Source organism: Sciurus carolinensis, unplaced genomic scaffold (assembly GCF_902686445.1).
Source record: "Sciurus carolinensis unplaced genomic scaffold, mSciCar1.2, whole genome shotgun sequence".
Lineage (NCBI taxonomy): Eukaryota > Metazoa > Chordata > Mammalia > Rodentia > Sciuridae > Sciurus > Sciurus carolinensis.
In genome coordinates this window covers 731,449-753,569 of record NW_025920169.1, presented here as the reverse complement: position 1 = coordinate 753,569, position 22,121 = coordinate 731,449, and the positions used below count along the sequence as shown (strand labels likewise).

Below are 22,121 nucleotides of genomic sequence, written 5' to 3'. Positions count from 1 at the left end.
TTTCATTTATCAGTGACTGAATACAATTTCTTCTCAGCAATAAATGTAGACTTTTCTAAAAAAGACCATATTTTAGGACACAAAGAAACTTTAGGCAATTTCAAAGTATAAATAACACCTTTCATTCTATCAGATCATAATAAAAAATAATTACAAATAAGGGTTAAGATAAATAAATCTTACTCAAATACCTGGAGTTTTAAAAAACTCACTAGTGAATGATGAATGGAGAGCAGAAGAAGTTAGGGGTGATATAAAAATTACATAGAGGCAAAAGAGAATAATGATGCAAAATACCATAATCTCCAGGATGATAAGAAGGTGATTTTTAAGAAGAAAGTTTATAACATTGGACTTTCAATACATCAAAAAAACTTCATACATTGAAAAAAAAAATGAAAGACACCAAATAAATAATCTATCATTACATCTTATGACCCCAATATAAAAACAACAAATCAACACAGAAATCAGTATAACACAGGAAATAGTTAAAATCAGAGCCATAATCAATGAAATTGAGATTTAAAATTTTTTTAAATCAATGAATTAAAAAGTTGTTTTTCTGAAAAAATAAGTAAAATTGATTAACACTAAACCAAGCTAACCAAGAAAGAGAAAAATTAATTTATTAAAATATAAATGAAAAGGGAAATATCACTACAGGTACCACTGAAATACAGAGAATAATCAAAAGCTATTTTGAGAATTTATATTTATTGAGAAAGAAAATCTTGAAGTTGTTGGCAAATTGCTAAAGACATATGACATACACTAATTAAACCAGGATTATATAAAAAATGTGAACAGATCAATTTCAAGTAATGTAATTGAAGATGCCATCAAAAGAGTACCAACTAACAAAATTCCAGGATCAGATGGGTTCTCAGGTGAGTAACACCAGACTTTTAAGAATTCATACCAAACCTCCTTAAGTTATTACACAAAGGAAGAATAGAAGGAAACTTTTTGAAACACATTCTATGTAGTTTATATCATCCTGATATGAAAATCAGACAAAGACATATTAAGGAAAGAAAACTTTACACCAATATTCTTCATGAACATAGATAAAGGATTCTCAGTAAAGTGCTGGCCAATTACATTGGAAAATTAAAAATGTATTCACCATGATCAAATGGAGTTCTTCCCAGGGCTTCAACATTCTTTTAACATATGGAAATCAAAAAATATAATCCATCACATCAATAGACTTAAAGACAGGAATCAAATGACTACCTCAATAGCTGCAGAAAAAGCATTTGGCAAAATGCATAATACTTTCATGATCAAAACACTAGAAAAACTAGGAATAGAATGAACATAATTGAACATTGTAAAAGCTACGTACACCAACACCACAGCCAACAGCATTCTAAACAAAGAATAACTGAAACCATTACCTCTAAAAAGAAGAACAAGAAAGATATACCCTCTTTTTCAATCTATTCAGCAAAGTCCTAGAATACCTACTCAAAACAATTAGGCAAAAGAAAGAAATTGAAGGAACACAGTTTAGAAAAGAAGTGCTAAACCTATCCCTGTTTGCTAACAATATAATCCTAGATTTACAAGACCCCAAAAATCCACCAGAAAACTTGTAGAACTCATAAATCAAATCAGAAAATTAGCAGGATTCAAAATTTGAACTCATAAATCAATTTTACACCTATACGCAAGAAAAATCAGCTGAAACATAAATTAAGAAAACTAACCCATTCACAATACCCCTCAAATAGAAATAAATACAATACTTGGGAATCAATCTATCAAAAGAAGTGAAAGACCTCTATAGTGAGAAAAAAAAAAAACTAAATAAAGAAATTGAGGAAGACCTCAGAAGATGGAAGAATCTCTCATGTTATTGGATAGACAGAATTATTATTACCAAAATGGCCATAGTACCAAAAGCATTATACAGACACAGTAAAAATTCTATCAAAATTCCAATGACCTTCTTCATGGAAATAAAAAAAGCAGTCATAAAATTTAATCATAAAAATAAGATATCCAGAATAGTAAAGCAATCCTTAGCAAGAAAAGTGAAGCAGGAAGTATCATGATACCAGACTTTATACTCTAGATCTATAGTAACAAAAGAGCATGGTATTGGCACCAAAAGAGGCAAGAAGACCAATGGAGTACAATAGAAGACACAGAGACAAACCGAAATGAACATAGTTATCTCATACTAAACAAAGGCACCACAAATATGCATTGGAGAAAATACAGCTTCTTCAACAAATGGTACTAGAAAAATTGGAAATCCATATATAATATATTGAAAGTTAGCCCTATCTCTCACCCTACACAAAACTTAACCCAATGTGGATCAAGGGCAAAGTATTGAATCAGCAATGCTGCATACACTGGAAAAAAATTATTAGACCAACAATGCAACACATTGGTACAGAAACTGAATCCTCAAAAAGATACTTAAAAAAATTAGTATCAAAAGACAAGGGCTGGGGATATAACTCAGTTGGTAGAGTGTTAGTAAGTGCAAGGTCCTGGGTTCAATCTCCAGTACTGCAAAAATAAATAAATAAATAAATACAGACAATAAATGTGATGGCATCAAACTAAAAACTTCTCCATATCAAAAGACAAAATCAAAAGCATGGAGAGAAAATGTATACATTGGGAAAAAAAAAAAAAAAAACCTTTGCTGTCTGCTCCTCAAATACAGTGTTAATTTCCAGGACAAACAATCATTCAAAGCTTAATGTACAAAAAAAATTCAACAAATGGGCATAGGAATTGAAGAGACACTTTACAGAAGAGGAAATACAATTGGGAAACAAATATATGAAAAAAAGTGTTCAACCTCTCTTGCTATTAAAATAATGCAAATTAAAACCACATTGAGATTTTTCATCACTTAGAATGGCGATTTTCAAGAAGATAAGTAACAAAGTTTGTGAGCTCATGAGCACACAGGGAACAAGGTTTACTCATACATTGCTGGTGGAACTACAAATTGTTGCTACCACCCTGAAAAGCAGTATGGATATCCTCAAAATCTAGGAATGGAACCATCATTTGACCAAGTCATCTCACTCCTTGGTACACAAGTAGTTAAAATTAGCTTATTAAAATGATGTGCCCACATCAATGTTTAAAGCAGTGCACTTTGCAATAGCTAAGCTGTGGAACCAACTGGGTTGCCCTTCAACAGATGAATGAATAAAGAAAATGTGGTATATATACACCCTTCAATATTACCTGAGCATAAAAAAGAATGATATAAAAAATAATGACTTTATGGCATTCAAGAGTGAATAGACAGATCTATAGACTATCATGCTAAGTGAAATAACCTGGTTCCAAAAGCCAAAGTGTGAATGTTTTCTCTGATATGTGGAAGCTAAACCAAGTTAAGAAGGGCATAAGAAAAACAATGGAATTTCAGTAGATTAGACAATGTGGAATGGGTGGAAGGGATGGGGATAGGAAAAGAAAAGAGTGGAATAGAACTGACATAATTTTCCTATGTATACATACAAAAACAACATACTGAACTTCATCACCAGGTACATTCACAGAGTGGGGTCCTAATTTGAATAGGATATATTTCAAGCTTGTAAAATTATATCAAAATAAATTTTACTGTCATGGCCAAGAAGAACCAATAAATAAATTAATATATAAATAGATAAATAAGTAATAAATGACAAATATCAATAAACAGAAGAAAGACCAGTGGAATAGAGGAAAGGCAAAAGGGGAAAGAGGGGGAAATCTAATGGGGAAAATCTGGGACTTGAATTGGAGAAAATTATATTTTGTGCTTGTGCAATTATGTCAAAATAGAACATAGTTTTATTTATAATTGTAATGCATTAATAAAAATTTTTAAAAAGTAACCCTGTAAATGGGAGCTTATCTTGATAAACATGAAATTCAAGTTGGATGTGAAGGAGAGAAGAAAGACAGGAGGAAATTAAAGAATAGAAAAAATGGGAGAGCTTAAAGGAATCTGGGGTTCTACAAAAAAGAACTAAATGAGAAAAATTCCATAGTTTTTATTGAATTTTACCATAAAGAGTGGTGGAGAAAGAGGAGAAAGGGTAGTTACAAAACTTTTCCCAATAAAATTAAAAGACTGTATCAACAGAGAGAATATTTTAGTAAAGTGCACACCAATATTACAGTTATTTCAGAAAAAAAGATGTTTTGATATGGAAATATAGACAAGAATACAACAATTATGTATACATTGTGGGAGGTTTTATTTAAAGGGAAATTTTTGAATACTAATACTTAAAATCATGAAAAACCTTAATGAAAATCAGTGTCAATAATTTGATAGTTTTCTCCCTTTGGATGTATATGTAAAATTTTACCATAAAGTAAGATCACTGTACAGTGAATTTAAATATAGTGTGGGCTACATTTTCATTAATACTACATGAATTATTTTGCACACAGATGAAGAATTTCTCAATTTTATGTGGCATTCAGATGATGTCAAACATTGTTATATGTAAGGGTCACCTCTCAGGTTTTATATATTCTCTTTAGTTTTTAGTGCTTAGGCCCCAGTTTTCTCATTTGCAAAAGAAAATGCCATTCTTCACAGGATCCCACAGTTGGTTCTGACTGACAAAGACAGATGTAGAAATTCAGCTGTCACTCTAATGCTTCTGCCTTTTTTGGTTTCTTATACCATCTTTATTTTGCATTCAAAGATTAAAAGTCAAGCATGGGTGATAGTAAATTACAGAGGCCTTACATTGAACATTAGTGTTAATACACTAGAAACTATATTACAGGGTGAGAAAGAGAGAATGATTTCACACAATTTATATCATATTAAGGGACTAAGAAAAGTCTTCTGTAGTAATCATATTAGTCCTCACATACTAATCAGCATCAGTGTGCAGGCAGGTCATCACAGTCTTCTGACACTCATTGCTGAGATCCAGCACTAGCAGTGTTGTAATTGTCACAAGTGATGGAGTAGGCATCAGCAAGGTGGAGAACAAAGCAACACAAACTCAAGGAATGGATGCTAAGTTCTAAATTTTATTTTTCCCTGCCAGTTTTTTATACATTAAAAGGTTGACAGTTGCACATGTTTTTCCAGAACAGGAGAAGATCACAAGGAAAAATAACATAAATAACTTACATAATCATTTCTAAACCATGCAATGAAGTATTCTAATTATTTTTAGTAATTGCTTACTCATGATAACATATAACTAAACAATAAGACATAATAATATTGCTTAACTAATCATAAAGGTTAAAGCAAGTTCAGCAGGGTTGAGTAAATGTCAGTTGTGTGGCTACTGCTGTGGTTAATAAGTGCTAGACAGTTTAAGCTAAAAATAATATGACATCATCTTCTACTGTGTGAACTTAATATTGAGGAAACTTTTCTCCAGGGAATAGGTGGCCAATAATATTTACAGCATTTAGTAAATCCTAATCTTTTAAGAAATGGCATATCTTTCACTCTTGTATGTATACTTTCAAACCAGATTATAACATGTCCTGATTTTACATCTAAATATCCCATGGGAGATAAAGGAGGGTCTTAAATCCAGGGGCTTAAGAGGCATCCCTCTGTAAGGATGTCATGGCTTTCCATTAATTAAATAAATATTGTCATAAGGAGTTTTAACTGTAGAAACTCTATTATCTTTATTTCTTCTCTTCCTGTTAATCATTCCTGATGGGTTTGGAGTTATTTGCCTACATACTTCAGGTTATCTGAGAGTAGTCAACAGGGGATGTGCAGCTAAAGTCTATTTTTGTATTTTCTCATAACATTCTTGGTTACTCAGTTACATTACAAATGACTAAATCTGAAATCACTGTTCCATTAGAAGTCTGTTTTTTATGTTTAATGCTGGTTCTGTTAAGACCCCTGTTTCAGGGAAAACACATAAAATATTAATAGTAAACCTACACATATTAAGCAAGCAAGGAAGGAAAGTCCACAACCCAATTCCCAACATGATGAGACTTTGCAAACACCTTTATTACTCAGCAAAATCTTTGTCAAGTACTGAGGGGAATTGTAGGTGGCATAACAACTCATCACTGACAACCTCCTTTTTCCAATGGGACCATGTGAGGGAACACACAGTGGAGTGTATTAGAGAACCAGAAAAGCCCTGAAGCACCTACAGCATTGTCTTTGCCTTTTACCTGCTCTAGGAAAGACATAAAATGGGAAAATAGCTGAAGAAGGAAAAGTATTGCTACTGTATTGCTAATTGTTGCTTCTTATAGAGAGCCACACCTAATGCTGATTTGTAAAACAATCCACTAAAGCTCTATCCTTTTATAAAAAACACTTACTGGCAAATTTGAAAGAAAAATGATTCATCTGACTGGAAGTTGGATCTTTGGCTTTGTACAAAATTTATGCTCATGAAATGAACATATTTGCTGAAAGAAGGTTCTATCAAAGAGGAAAAGCAAACTTATCGCTTGGTTTCTGGGAACACAGCCAGGAGGCTTGGTTTCAGGATAAATTGTTGCTGCAGCTTTTGGGATACTTCTTCCATGAGGAAAGATCTTGAAGGTTGGAAGTGGTGGCACAGTCCTTTCATCTCTGAGTCAAGAGTGCAGTGTCTTGAAGATGCTCATCTGTATTCCATAGGGATATTTATGCTGAACGAAGAGAAAAATCTAAATGTAGACTTCAGCCTGCAAATTTCCAAGACCATTTTTGCTACAAACTGAAATGGACTGCAGTTTATTCCTGGGATTTTTTGCTATAAAAAGTTTTTTGATATCAGAATTAATCCCTGATTTACTCTTACAGTTGGAGACAACTAAATAATGCAGTAGCTCTTTCTAAAAACTTTTATGGGGAATGGAGAAAGTAGAGAAGATAAATAAAACTTTAAATTATTTTTTGGAATGATTTTACAGATAAATTTGCATCATAGTTGACTCTAGTATTTATCTAAAAACATTTAAAGGTATTCTAATTTTACACAATGCTAACAATATTCATTTAACTTTAGGAAATCCTTGTTCTCTTTTGGCCTCAACTCCATGATTTGAAGAATTTACCCTATCTATACAAAGGGATTTTAAGGATCAAATACTTAAAACTTAGTGGCAAATATTATTTACACATTTGGAAGAAAGCTCTATATATATGCAGCATCACTCTTACTATCATTCAGCTTATCCATCTGAAAGAGATATTATATGGTTTTAATAATTATATAATAAGAGTGACTCAAGAGCACTTGGACTGGTATGTTTGATTTATTCCTCAATCTCTGAGACTGGCGTCCACAGACAATAATCAGAAGGAAGAATAAATAGAATTAGAAACACAGAAATAAATGCAAAGATGAATTTACTAACTAGAAATACTAAACTCTAGAGATCTGGCCACAGTGTAAATTTTGCTCTCCTGTTCTCCAAGTAAATGCATCCTCCTCATATAGTCCTCATATATTTTAATCCTGGCAATTTTTTACTCTGTAAAGATTAAGTCACCTTCTATCCTTAACCCTGAGCATCACTTCATAAACCTTTACTCTTCCTTACTACATGTTGCAGGCATGTAAAACAAAGTGTTCTAAATATATACACATTACAGTAATTTTTAGGGCTGAAAACAAAAATGTCTTCTATAACAGCAGCACACAAAATTTATTTATCAAGGGCCAGGGAGATAGCTCAATTGATAGAGTGCTTGCCTTTCAAGTACAAGGTCCTGGGTTCAATCCCCAGCATCATAAAAAAAGAAATTATTTATCAAGGTAGCTAAGACATGTCCCAGGTTATTCAATAAGAGCTTCTAATAAAGTTTAAAACTGCTGTAATTAGTTGCTATCTAACTACTTTTAGTTTACTAAAATAAGTATTTTACATTGATACTTCATTTTGATGTTTTAGTAGTGAATTTATTTTAAGTATATCTTTCATCATCAATTATTCACATTTAATAAACAAGATCAAAACAATAACATGAAATTACATCAATTTTGTGTTATGCTCTATGTATGATAACTTTCTATATTCTAAGCCTTAGCACTGGAATGCATGGCAATACTTCAGAGGAACATTTGGTTTTACATTACACAGATCACTATACACATTCTGGATAATTCAAGAGTGACATTGCCAGCAAGGAGATGATTATATAGGATGATGCATATGATATTCTTCACACAATGTCCAGAAGATAGTAAGCATTTTAAATTGCTAATACATTGTAATCAAACTTTTGTCATGTTTTCAAGAGCTCTAAAAACACTGTCACTTATTGTAACTGAAATATTTCTGTTCAGTACACTGAACAAAATTATTTATCAAGAAATTTGTTATGTGTATATAAGCAAGATTAATCTCACATATTCCTATGTGAACACAGCATAATTTGTTAGGTTTTATTGCCCATACTTTCTTTTGTACCCCCATGCCCTGTTCCTCTCTATCCCTTTTCTTTACTTTATTGATCTCCCTAATATTTTCATGAGAGTCACCACCATTGTTTCTTTCCTGTCCAACATCAGCATATGAGAGAAAGCATTAAACACCTGACTTTCTGAGTCAGGCTTATTTAACTCAGCATGATGTTCTCCAACTCAAGTCATTTACAAACAAAAAATGAAATTCCATGCTTCCTTATGACTGCACAAAACTCCATATATATATACACACACACACACCTCACATTCTTTATCCATTTATATATTGGCAGGCACATTGATGGTTCTATAACTTGGTTATTCTGAATTATACTGCTACAACAATTGGCATGCATGAAGATACTGATGTTTGATGGCATGGAATAATTGACCAAAGATATCATAAACAGAAATTGATAGTACAAAAATTCATGTTTTTGTTGTTGTATGTCTTCAGATTAATTATCACGCAAATAATGCTTATTGTGTTCAAACACTTTCATAGTATACTAGAATTCTGTTCCATCATGGGTTCTACTAAGAGAAAGAAGTGAAAGAAATTTTACAGTTTTTCTCTGTATTTCTACTGCAGTTTCAACCACTACAGTTTTATCATATTTATAAAGCTTTTTTGTAAAGTTTTATTCAAAAGATATGTTCAAATCACCTTAGCATACCATACAAAATGCTTTTTTTTTTTTTTTTTTTTGCGGTGGGGATCGAACTCAGGGACTTGTGCTTTCAAGGCAAGCACTCTATCAGCTGAGCTATCTCCCCAGTCCCAAAATGCTTCTTAAAGATTGTAACTTCATGAAATCCAATTATTAAACCAACTGTGTTTTAACATGCTCTGATCTTTTAGCAGGCCTTCCAATGAGGGAATAACAACCCAAGACAACACTGACCTATGTATGAGAATCTCTTCACCTAGGTACACTAGAAAACCACTTACCCAGCATCTTCACAGAAGACATTCTATTACAAAACCCAATTTATTTCTTCAAGATAGCCAGAACATTCTCTCTCTTGTGATATGGCACTACATTTTCTCCCCAGGGAGAACTTACACGTTGAACATGAAAATCAGTGTGCTCTGTCATGAATTGTCCCTAAGTTCAATTGCTAGTATTCCACAAAAAGGGGGGGGGGAAGGAGTTGGTGAACCAGGATTAAAATACTATCATTTCTTAGTAAATCAAAAGTATAGCTGGTAGACTGTGAACATATGTTCCTGATATAAAATGTGAAGACAAAAGTAGTATTCCATTTGTGTAATCATACATTACATAGGGTAATGGTGTTTGATTCATTGTGTTATTGTTTCTTCCCCCCCACCCCTATTTTTCCTCTATTCAGTTTCTCCTTCCTTCATTCTTGCCTTTCTCCCACAAATAGAATGCCTCTACTTCATGTACAGAGAAACAAGTTGTACCCCATTTATTTACAATAAAAAAGTAGTACTCCAAAACAATCCAGTGTTAACTGTAAATTGCATTTATTCTTAGTTGAGCATACTTTACTCATTATCCAGATCAATTTTATTACAGTGCAAACAACATATAAACCTTCTAAAATATTTTGTAATATCATCATTCATGAGTTGAACTATTTTTTGTTTAATCACAATTGCTACTTCTGACATACTGAAGACTATACTATTTAGTATTTTCAGCTATACTATATATGCTTTGGTGTGGATTTTACCTCTAAACCTGGCTTAGTCAAATGAATAAAGAAAAGCACTAATGTATTAAAATGACAATGATGAAATGAAACAATATGATCCTTGGGACCTTTTAAAATCTTCATTCCATTCCATTTAGATTCAATTATTACATATATGTTATTAATTAAAATTCAAATATGAGAGTTTATATTAACTATATGCAAACTTATGTAAAGCAAATAAATAGTATATGCCGTATAATGCACTTTCACCCAAATAGCATTTAATTACATGGAATTTTTGTTTCCTTTTATTACAAAAGTGGTTTGGTTTTGGCTTTTGGAAAAAAAATACTGTGGAATAAATCTTTTTCTGCACTACTTCAGTTATTGAATGAAATACATGAGAATTCTTCTGTTTAGCTAACATTCACCTATATTAAGATGATAAGCTTGACATTGGCCTAGAATATATGCTAGTGTACTAAAGGGGGTCAGTTCAAATTACATTCAGATACACAGAAGGTATCTTCTGTGTATTTCAAGAATGCCATTAATAAGAAGAGGGAGAAAGTTAACACCAATGACAGAAGCAGTAAAATTTGCCCTTTGGGTTCTAATTTCAATAGACCTTTTTGCTCTGTGGATATCCATTTGAGCTTATATGAAATCGGTGCTATGAAGGCCTATGCTTCTATCAATATACAATTGGCTAACTCTGCTAGAATGAACTGTTTATATTCTGGAAAAATATTCAGTATGTTGATAAGCTATTCTGTATTTTGAAAAATAAATATTTTCATAAATATATAAAAAAAACACTTTTTACACAGGTCCATGAGGATGTTTTGAATATTTGTCATTTTTTATATTTATATTTTATTCTATTAAACAAATATAAATATGCAATTAAATACAAGACACATATGAAATGTATATTAGAAATATTTTGGAGAATTATCAGTTAGAATAATTACCTTTGGTTTGTATTAATTTTATCTTCATAGTCCCCTTGATTCACAGCACTGACCAATTAAAAATGGAGATTAGATATAAAAAATGCTTCTAGGAATATGACATAAAAAATTCTGAAACAGATAAAAGAATATTTTAATTAATCATTCTCATTGAAATTATGTGCTGGAGCAATTTAAAAAAAATTTTGTTAAAAAGTTAATTCCTTTGTTCTCTGAAGTACACAGATTTCTGCTAAGTCTTCAATGATTGGTGCAAATGGAATGTGTGGTTATATTTTTTTCAGAAATATATTGGGATAATTCAATGTGGCTTATGGTGAGGAAAATAAAAGACAATCTTTTGGAGCTGAACCCCTGTTTTTGCATAAAATACAGTAAACTGGTGCAACATATCTAGCAACAAACTATCCTAAGTATTTCTCCCCCTCACAAAGAAAGTTCAAGGAAAGACACTAAGATATATTTGAGATTCATAATCTGGTAATATCAATCATTTCTATATGTATTTATTCAAACATGGGAGGCAATGTTTGATGTTCTTAGGATAAAGAAGTGTATAAAACAAAATCTCTTTAATCTGAGTACATCATGTTCCACCGGTACTGAGACACAGTTTGCATCAAGGTACTTAATGTTTCACCTTTATGCCCCATAGAAGAGCTCTCAAATATTTCAGCAAAAAAGAAAAGAAAAAAAAAGCATTCTAGGTGATGTCAAAGTCTTGGGCAACTGGAGAAGACCCCACAGATGATGTAAATTAAGTAATATTTTCACAGTATGTTTTCCTTTCATAGACACCCTGTTCCACTCAGACCACTTGCAGAGTTGATGTATCAAAATAAGACTATAAAATGACAAAGAGGTTTACTGTTTGGTCTTTGGTCATAAAAAACTTGAAGTAAACAAATTTGTGCCAAGTCTTAGTGAGTTGGTTTAGGCCAATTACCCCACCCTCATTCTCTCTTTCTCTCTCAGCTCAGTCTCTCTATTGCTTTTATATGATTTTAAAAATCAAACTTACAATCTTATGTCCATGTTCAAAAGCTGGAACACCATACCTATCTTTGGTTATAGTCTTGTAAATTTCTGTTTCAAACATGGAGAGAGGCAAAAATCTGCAAATAGGCAATTTCAATTTGCTAGGACACCAAATCAGTAACCTGTATTTGCCCTATAGAAGGCAACATATAACCTGTAATGTATATAATGTGTACATTGCTAAGAGAACATGTGTTAGCTAATTAATATAGTTAGCTGATTATTTGGGCATCCATAACCTGCTTATGAGCATCCCCCGGGGCAGGCACAGACCCCCAGCTTTTTGTACACATCCTCTGTCACGTATGGCTTCAGCCATAGAAGATGCCATAACTGAACAATTACTATGTGTCATATGATCAAAATAAATGGGAACAAGACCAATAAACTCTAATTGAGATCCTTAGAAAACTTTAAGAACTTCTTTGTACTCTTGTCAATTTATTACAGTGTTTTAAAAGTGTTAATAGGAAGGAAGATAGAGTGTACAAAATATTCCTGTATTTTATTACATCTTTTGGTAGAAATCTACATACATACTTTGATTCAGTTATGTCTCATTACAGTGTGACCTTTTCTTGGGTACAGTTACTGAGTTTTCATAATTCTGAAGTAAATTTATTTGTAGCAACTATTCAAACAGTAAGATTTAGAAGGGGCTATCTCTGTTCATTAAAACGTGGGTAGTAAGTGAGCATGATGGCACATGCCTAAGTAGGCGAACTGCAAGTTTGAGGTCAGCCTAAGCATCTTAGTAAGAACATGCCTCAAAATAAAAAAAAGAAAAAGAAAAAGAACTACATGTAGTTGATCAGTGAGGAGATCCTGGGTTCCATCCCCAGTACAAAAAAATCATGCGATAGTGACAACTGCTGTTTTTAAATCTCAGTGGAAATCATACTAATGAGCTAACTTGGAGAAAAATCATCATTAATTCTCAAAACTTCATTTGACAGATAAATAATCATTACATCTCATTGAACTCTCCCACATACCCAAGAAAAAAATTAGAAAATACAACAATCATTCTAACCAAGAATAATGTGGGATCTGCTTCTGAATTACATATACTACCTTGCAGGAATTAACTGAAATATTTCTACTTTTCAAAACCAAAACCCAGGTCATCAAAATTCTAAACTTCATTTGAGATGAGATTCTATGGATTAAATTTCAGGTTAGCCTCAAAGGTTTGAGAGTCCAAAACAATTTTATTCAAATTTAAGTTTAAAGAGTTAATCTTATATTTATGCAAAACCCATTTAAATAAAAATTATTGAAAAACAGAAGTACCATTTCAAAATATTCTTAAAAAGTAGAAATTCATCAATGAGAAAAATAAAACTGATCACAAGTTTTACAAAAATCATCTCCTTTTCTGAAAACACTGTCTATTAGATATAGGAGTAAAACAGAATTACATGATGGTAAGATGGGATTCATTTAAGTGTACTTCTAATTTGAGTCACTTTTGATTGTTTATTTTTGAACAAATGATATTCTTGCAATTTGAAGCACAATTTAGACCTTTTTGACCAAAGCTTCTATATAATAGCCTCAAAGATTTAGCAAGAAATTCAGGAAGTGTGGTTTTATGAAATGTTTTCAAATATAGAATTTACTTTTCTAAAACAAGATATGGGAGAATTTGCAATTATGTGGAAAAGAAAACAGGGCATGGAACATTTGTATCTTTGACATACATATCTGAGTAGTCACTGTCTATGTAACTTGATTGTATTCCTGCCAGAGGAGTAATTGAAATACAGGACATTCCAAATGAGATTCTTATAGATCAAGAACTTCAGAACCCTTGAGTGATAGTTTACTTCATAAGTCTACAACAGGGTTTTTTTTTTTTTTTTGAGGGAATATAAGACCCATTTATGGGAAAACACCTGCTTTTTTATAGTAGAGATGCTGGTTCTATGAGTATCTGACCACTCAGCTGAAATAGGCATATGCAAGTTCTCATGACCAGATTTTTACTCAGTTGTTTCCCATGTTTTGGGTCCTGGGATGCAAGATAGGTCCATCTCTACACCTGAATCCAATGCACTCCAACCCCATAGAAAATGGGAGGCTCAGGCAATAGTGCAGAAACTTTTGTTATGGTCAAAGTCTTTAACTTGAGGTTTTACAAGTGTAGAAAATTTCAAAGAATGCAGGAACAAAATACATTAGAACATTGTAACTGTAGAATTATTGATGTAACTTAAGTCAACATAAAGAATGCCAAATGTGGTTAAGATAAAGAAGCAGCAAAAAGACTCATTTCTTCTCCATTTTAAAAGTGTAGACACTAAGAATTGAGAAGAAGGTGTATTTGTGAAATAATTATGGAAATATATAGAATTTACATATGTCTCTACATGTTTTAGTTGTAAGATAAATGTTTGTTAATTATTGACAGTTTTAGAATTATTATGAAGACATTTTACTTTCTTTTACCCATGCTAAGTCTTTGAAATACAATGTGTATTTTAGACTTACAGTATCTCAATTCAGACCAACCCCATTTCAAGTTCTCAATAGCTACATGTCATCTGTATGCTGTCTACTGGACTGGACAGCATACTTCTAGATAGATTGTAGACACAGACTGTGAAAAATTTCCAATGGTGTGAAAACCTTCATAATTTGAAAATTTCAAATTATAACTTGGAATTTTACCAACATCACTCATATAAACATAAAACAATTAAAATATCAGTTAAACATAAGAACATAATTTCTATGAAGCTATAATTATTAAAGTATTTCTACATTTCTTATTCTACATTCAATCTACCTCATGTCCTGTTCTTGACTTTATTATTTTGTGAATGACAAATGAAAGAGTACTATCAATAATAATAACAGTTAATATCTGAGTATTTTACTATGTATCCAGCAATGTTCAAAGTGCTTTACATGAATCAACTCATTTAAGGAGAAAAAGAGGCAACTTATTTAAAATATTCAACCTCCCAAATATAGTTATGTTAATAATATAGAAGATATATTTAAGCACAATTGTTTATTTCAACATTTTCATTTTGTATATGCACATATCTTAATAGTTTTACATTATTTCAAGAACTCCTGAAGATGACAGATTAGAGGCACTCAAGGCTTACCTACTGCTCGATGAGACTGAACCAAAATGGAAGGTATGCAGCTGCATGTTGAGGTAGGGACCATAGAAAAGTATGAGAGTGCAAACACAGGGAACCAGCGATCAGGCAAATCCTCAAAATATTGTGCTTTAGAATAAAAAGAGACTTGGGATCTACATAGCAAGTTATCAATAGAGAAGAAACTCTCTACACTTTGCAGAAAATTCATCAATGCCATAATGAGGAGCTATCTGAAGATGGGTCCCACTGTCTGAGTTTATTGCAATAGAGATCAAAAACACCTGCACTTTTTTTATATCTCCAAGATCCAATGTCCTCTCCTCTTCTCTGTTCCAGCAGGTGTTCACTCTGAGAGTCAGTTTGGGCCCAGAAAGGGACTGCTGAGGACTCTAGGCAATGGAAAATATGATCTATGAGGCAGAGAGAAGCAAGAAGACACTTCTACATAAAATGTATGGTTGGATTTCATGAAAAGGAGGGACAGCAGCTCTGTGTTGTCTTACAAGAGGGCTGGGTCCAGAAGCACCATGGCTTGAACTGGAAAATCTCTTCATTCAGGAGTCTCCCTACCCCAGTGCAGATCCCACTGATTTGGTCACTTCTTTCACACAGAGACAGATGACAAACCACTACAGTTTGAATATTTGCCACTGGCCCAAGAGTACAGACTGAAAATCTTGGGACCAAGGGTGAGCAAACCAGACTGGTTCACAGGCTTGGAGGCTGAGAGGCTGGTGGATGGCTCCAACTGTCACAACAACCCCATTCCTGATGCAAAATCAGAAACCTTGGTCATGAATGTAGCCCTGCTGCTGATAACTTTGCATTAGCCTAGGCTTGTGGGCAAGGAGAGGTTGAGCTCCATCCATGCACTGCTGGAAGTGGTTTGGCCTGCCTGAGCTGGAGCTGAAAAGGAACACATCATACTGCCACCAGCACCCACAACATCCCCATACCTGGCAAATGACAAAAATGTGAGGTCTTGGAAAGAAGTGTTTGTATCTTAAATATCTTGGCAAGGAGAAATACCACATTCTTTGATTTTTTTCTTTCATATTAATTTTGTTCTTTGTTGTTTTGTTTCCATTTTTTAATACTTTTATCCAATTTTATTAAATGTTTTAATATTTAATTGGACTTTTGCTCTTGTCTCTACTTTCTTATTTTTATTCCTTTTTCTTTCTTTTCATTTTTCTTCTTTCTTCTTTTTCCTCCCTTTAACATTTTATCCAAGGGGTGGGTGGGGTGGGGGGAAGGAAAAAATAACAGAATGAATCAAACCTCATTATCCTATGTGAATGTATGATTATGCAAATGGTATGCTGTTACTCCATGTACAAACAGAAACAACATGTATCCCATTTGTTTACAATAAAAATAAATTAAAAAAGAAATACTAAAAAAAATTACTCAGTATCTTTTTTTTTTTTTTTTTTTGCACAATACTGAGAATTAAACCCAGGGTTGCTCGTCCACTGAGCTACAAGTCTTTTTTTATTTTTTACTTTTAAGACAGAATATCAGGGTTGGGACTTTAACTAAGTGACAGAGCACTTGCATAGCATGTGTGAGGCAATGGATTTGATCCTTAGAACCACATAAAATAAAGACATTCTCTCCATCTACAACAACAATAAATAAATAAATAAATAAATAAATAAATAGATAAATACAGGATATCGTTAAATACCCAGGCTAACATCTAACTTGAAATAGTCCTGCCTCAGCCTCCAGAGTAGATGGGTTATAGGTGTGAGTCAATGTGCCCAGTTATTTCAGTATTAATTTTATTTTCATTAAGGTCCAATTTTTAATCTATTCTATATTATGAGTATTCCTTTCTTCTCTCTGGTTAGTGGGGTTACAGAGGTTCTTTTTTATATATTTTTATTGTATTTTGATATGTGATTTGCTTTCAAGTTGTTTGTTGTTACTGGTGGTCATCTTCTACTCTCAAACCAGTACTATGGATTAAGACCAGCACCTGGAAGGCAATGAATAGATGTTATGACACTGAGCTTTGGCCCTGACCCAGATGAGAGAACTTTTACCTTAGTCTATCCAGGACTGAGTCTTGCTCAAACTTTGATGGATCCTTCAACTTAAAAATAGGGTAGAGAAAAGCACCCAGCAGACAATCTAGCTGCAAGTATGCACAGATGACAGGGGTGGTCTGAAGACTACTACAGTCCCTGAGCAACAACAGAGAAATAACACAACTGTTGTGACCATGGAGCTAGTAAGAGGCCCTAGAATGGGCTGCACCAAAATCCTCTTACACTGCACAGTGCTAACAAGTGCTGGAGACACAGCCTTGTAAAGTATACTCTGTATATTCCACTGTCTATATCATACTTGCATGAACTAGCAGAGGAACTCCACTCACAGAAGGCCTACAAAGAAAGCAAATCCCTTGGGTTCTCACAAAGTACTCAGAGTCAAAATCCACCAAACACAGTCTAAGGAACTTCAGGGAAACTACAGCATAAACTCCATTTGCAATGAATCTCAGCACTACAAAACAAACCAATATCCCAGCACAAAATGTGTAAAAAAGAAGGCTACTCACTGAGAAGACCCTCACATAATACTGGAAGAGATCACCAGTTCAACAGATGAGAAAGTCTCAACACAGAAACAAAAATATAAAACAAAGCAACACAACTCCTAAAGTTCATAACTCCCCAGGAACCAAAACCATAAGTACCAATGGAGATGAAATGCGGGAACAAAGAAGTTTAATAACTGATTATTAAAATGATCAAATGAGAGCTGGTGTTGTACATAGCTCAGTGGTAGAACACTTGCCTCACACATGTGAGGCACTGCATTCAATCCTCAGTACCACAGAAGGTAAATAAATAAAATAAAGGTATTTTGTCCATCTACAATTAAAGTGTTTTAAGAAATGATTACATGAATTCAAAGAAAATACAAATAAGCAGATTGATAAATTAAGGCAGACAATGCAATTTAAAAGAGCAATTTAATAAGGAGAGATTCTGGGGGAAAAAACAAACAGAAATCTTAGAAATAAAACACTCACTAAGTCAAAATAAAACCTCCAGTTCCAAGTCTCACCAATAGACTAGATCAAGCATAAAACAAATTTTCAGAGCTTGAAGACAGGGTGGATGAACTAGAATATTTGCACTTATTAATAAGGAAGGGTTATCAAGAAACTATAAACTGTATATTGATATTAAAACTCTGGAACAATGTTAAAAAGATCAAGCTTAAGACCCATATGGCATTTATTGGTAAATGGATGGAGTTGTAGAAAATCATGCTAAGTAAAATAAGTCAAACCCAAAGAACCAAAGACTGAATACTTTCTCTGATACACAGAAGCTAATTCATCATAAGCAGGGAGGGATAGAAAAGATTAGTTGCTCTATATTAGGTAGAGGGGAGTGAAGGGAGGGGAAGGGGTATGGAGGAAAGAATTATAGTAGAGTGAAACAGACATTATTACCTCATGTGCATGTATGATTACATAACTGATGTGATCCTGCAATATGTACAATCAGAAAAATGAGAGATTACCTCCATTTATGTATGATCTATCAAAATGTGTAAATGCCTTTTACAGTCATGTACAACAAATTAGAACAAATTTTAAAAATTAGCTTAAAAAAAGACTTGGGGCTGGGGATATAGCTCAGTTGGTAGAGTGCTTGCCTCACAAGCACAAGGCCCTGGATTCAATCCCCAGCACAACACACACAAAAATGTACCTATAAAAAAGAGACTCATCATTCTAGAGGAAGGAATAAAGATACAGGTTAAAGTCATACAAAATTTAATCAGTGAAGTAACACCAGAAAATTTCACAATCTTGAAATGATAATGGAGTGCCAAATAGAAATGACCAGAAAAAGAACCTCTCCATGAACATTATAATTAAAATAATAAAAATACAGAAGGATGACTATTAAAAGCTGCAAGAGAGAAGCACCAAATAATTTATAAAGGAAAACCCATCAGAATAATAGGAGATTTCTCAACAAAAACTCTAACATCCAGGAGGGCATGAACTGATATATTTCAAGACCTGGAAGAGCAAAACTGCCAAACTAAATTATTATATCCAGCAAACTTATCTTTCAGATCAAAGAAGAGATAGGCTTTCCAAGATAAACATGAATTAAAAGAATTCATGACTACTAAACCATACATAGTCCTACACTCAGATGAGGAACCAGACAGCACAACCAGAAAAGAATATGGAAGAATTAATCTCACTAGAAGTGTAGTTAAGCAAAAGAGGAACAAGTAAAAATCAAACATGATTGTATCAGTAAATCAACAAAAACTTAAAGGTAAGTAAAGAAATGAACACAAAATTCTCAAAACAACCAAAAGAAAACTAATGATGATAGAAACTAGTATATTACTTTCAATATACTTTCAATATATCCCTTAATGAAAATGATGTAAATTCTCTAATTAAAAGACACAGACTACCTAATAGGATTTTTAAAAAGGTCCATCTGCTTACTATTTGTAAGAACTACACCTCACTACCAAAAACATTTATTCATAAATTGAAAATGAAAGTATGGAAAATGCAATTCCCATCAAATGGAATCTTAAACAAGCAAGAGTAACCAGACATATATCCAACAAAGCTGTCATGACCTCAAATCAGTTATGAGACAAAGTAGGTCCTTATACTCTGAAAAAATGAATAATCCATCTCAAGAAAATGTAATGGTTGTAAATATAGATGTACCAATGTCATCGAATTCAACTTTATAAAACATATTTCAGGACTTATAGTGAGAGACCAGTCTCAATTCAGTAGTGGTGAGTGACGTCTATATCTTAGTGTTACCAAGAGACAGATCTTCCAGAACTGCCCCACCCCCAAAATCAACTGAGAGACATTAGAATTACAGTATAGATCAAATGGACTTAACATCTCAGACTGTTTCATTTAACACATATAGAGAACACATTCTTTTCTTCAGTATACAGATTTTTCTCTAAAATATACCATATTTTCAGCAAGGAAGCAAGCTCAAGAAATACAAACAAGTTCAAATTTTTCTTACATCTTATAATAACAGAAGGACATTACAAATCAACAGCAAGAGTAACTGCAGATGTTATACAAATACATGGAGATTGAAAACTACACTTCTTAATGAGTAGTGGGTCATTGAAGAAATCAGGGGGGAGATTTAAAATTCCTAAACTCAAATGAAAATGGAAATACAACCCACCAGAACCTATGGGACACAGAGAAAGTAATTAGAAGAGGTAGGTTTATAAGTGCATACATTAAAAAAAAAAAACTTGACAGACCTCAAATAATTAACCCAATTATTATGCATTCCAAGGTATTTTTAAAAAAAGCAAAACAAATCCCAAATCAGGACAAAGAAATAATAGAAATCACAGCAGAAATAAAAAAGAGATAAAATGTACAAGGAAATGATTAATGAAACAGTTGACTCTTTGAAAAGATACACAAAATTAACAAACCCTTAGCCAAATTAACCAAAATAAAGAGAACATCAAAAATAAATAAAATTAAAGTTGAAAAGAGTTATATTACAATAGATACCAATGAAATCCAGAGGATCATGAGGGAATATTTGGAAAACTTCTAACTAATAAACTGTAAAATCTACAAGAAATGGACAAACTTCTAGACACAAATAACGTACCAAAATTAAACCAAGAGGATATAAAATGTCTAAATAGATCAATAACAAATAATGAATTTAAAGCAGTAATAAAGTCTCCTAACAAAGAAAAGCCCCAGGATTAGAAGAATTCACAGTTGAATGTACAAGATTGGTTAAATACCACCAATACTCCTTTAATTATTCTATAAAGTTGAAAGAGAAACCACTCTTCCAAACTCATTCTACAAAGCCAATATCATCCTACTACCAAAATCAGTTAAAAATACACACACACACACACACACACACACACACAATATAGCCAGGTGTGGTGGTGCATTCCTATAATGTCAGCAAATCAGGAGGCTGAGGCAGGAAGAACACCAGTTCAAGACCAGCCTAAGCAGTTTAGCAAGACTCTGTCTCAGAATAAAAAATAAAAAGTAATGTGGATGTGGTAAAGGATGCTTGGCTTCAATCCTTAGTACCAATAAATAAACAAATAAAATTTTAAAATTATATGATCAATTCAACAGATGCAGAAAAAGTCTTCCATAAAATTCAACATCACTTCATGATAAAACCCTCAATAAATTATGACTGTACCTTAACATAATAAAAGCTATATATCACAAAACCATTGCCACCATCATTCTGAAAGGGGAGAAATTTAAAGCATTTCCTCTAAAATTAGGAATGAGACAAGTGTGTCCACTGTACCACTTTAATTTAATACAGAACTGGAAAGTTTATTTTTATTTTTTGCAGTACTGGAGGTAGAATCCAAAGGTAATTTACAACTAAGCTAAATCTCCAGTGATATATAAAAAATGTTATATGTATATTTATTTAAACACATGTTATATATCATATAATGTATATATAATATGCAGTGTTATTTGATATATAATTATATTATGCATAATTATATATACATATATATATATTATAATATATATTTTAAAGGGATACCAGGGATTGAACCCAGGGTTATTGACTACTGAGCCACATCTCCAGCCCTTTTTATATATTTATTTGAGCCAGGGTCTCATTAAATTGCTGCATCTGGCTTCAAACTTCTTATATTCCTGCTTCAGTTTCCTGAGTTGCTGTGATTACAGGCATATGACACCACACCTGGTTGAGAACTGAAAACTTTAACCAAAGAAATATGGCAATAGAAATGGAATTTAAATTATCCCTATTTGCACATGGTTCTATTTTCAACTTAGAAAATCCAGATGAGTCCACCAAAAGTCTTATAGAACTGATAAATTCATGAAGGTAGTAGGATAA

The 22,121-nt window shown here is 32.8% G+C and overlaps 1 pseudogene; it reads left to right on the top strand.

Moving 5' to 3' along the window:
* The window catches only part of LOC124974692 (phosphatidylinositol 3,4,5-trisphosphate-dependent Rac exchanger 1 protein-like), a 79,801-nt pseudogene extending 63,782 nt beyond the window's left edge, over window positions 1-16,019 (top strand).
* Window positions 16,020-22,121: the final 6,102 nt, after the last annotated feature.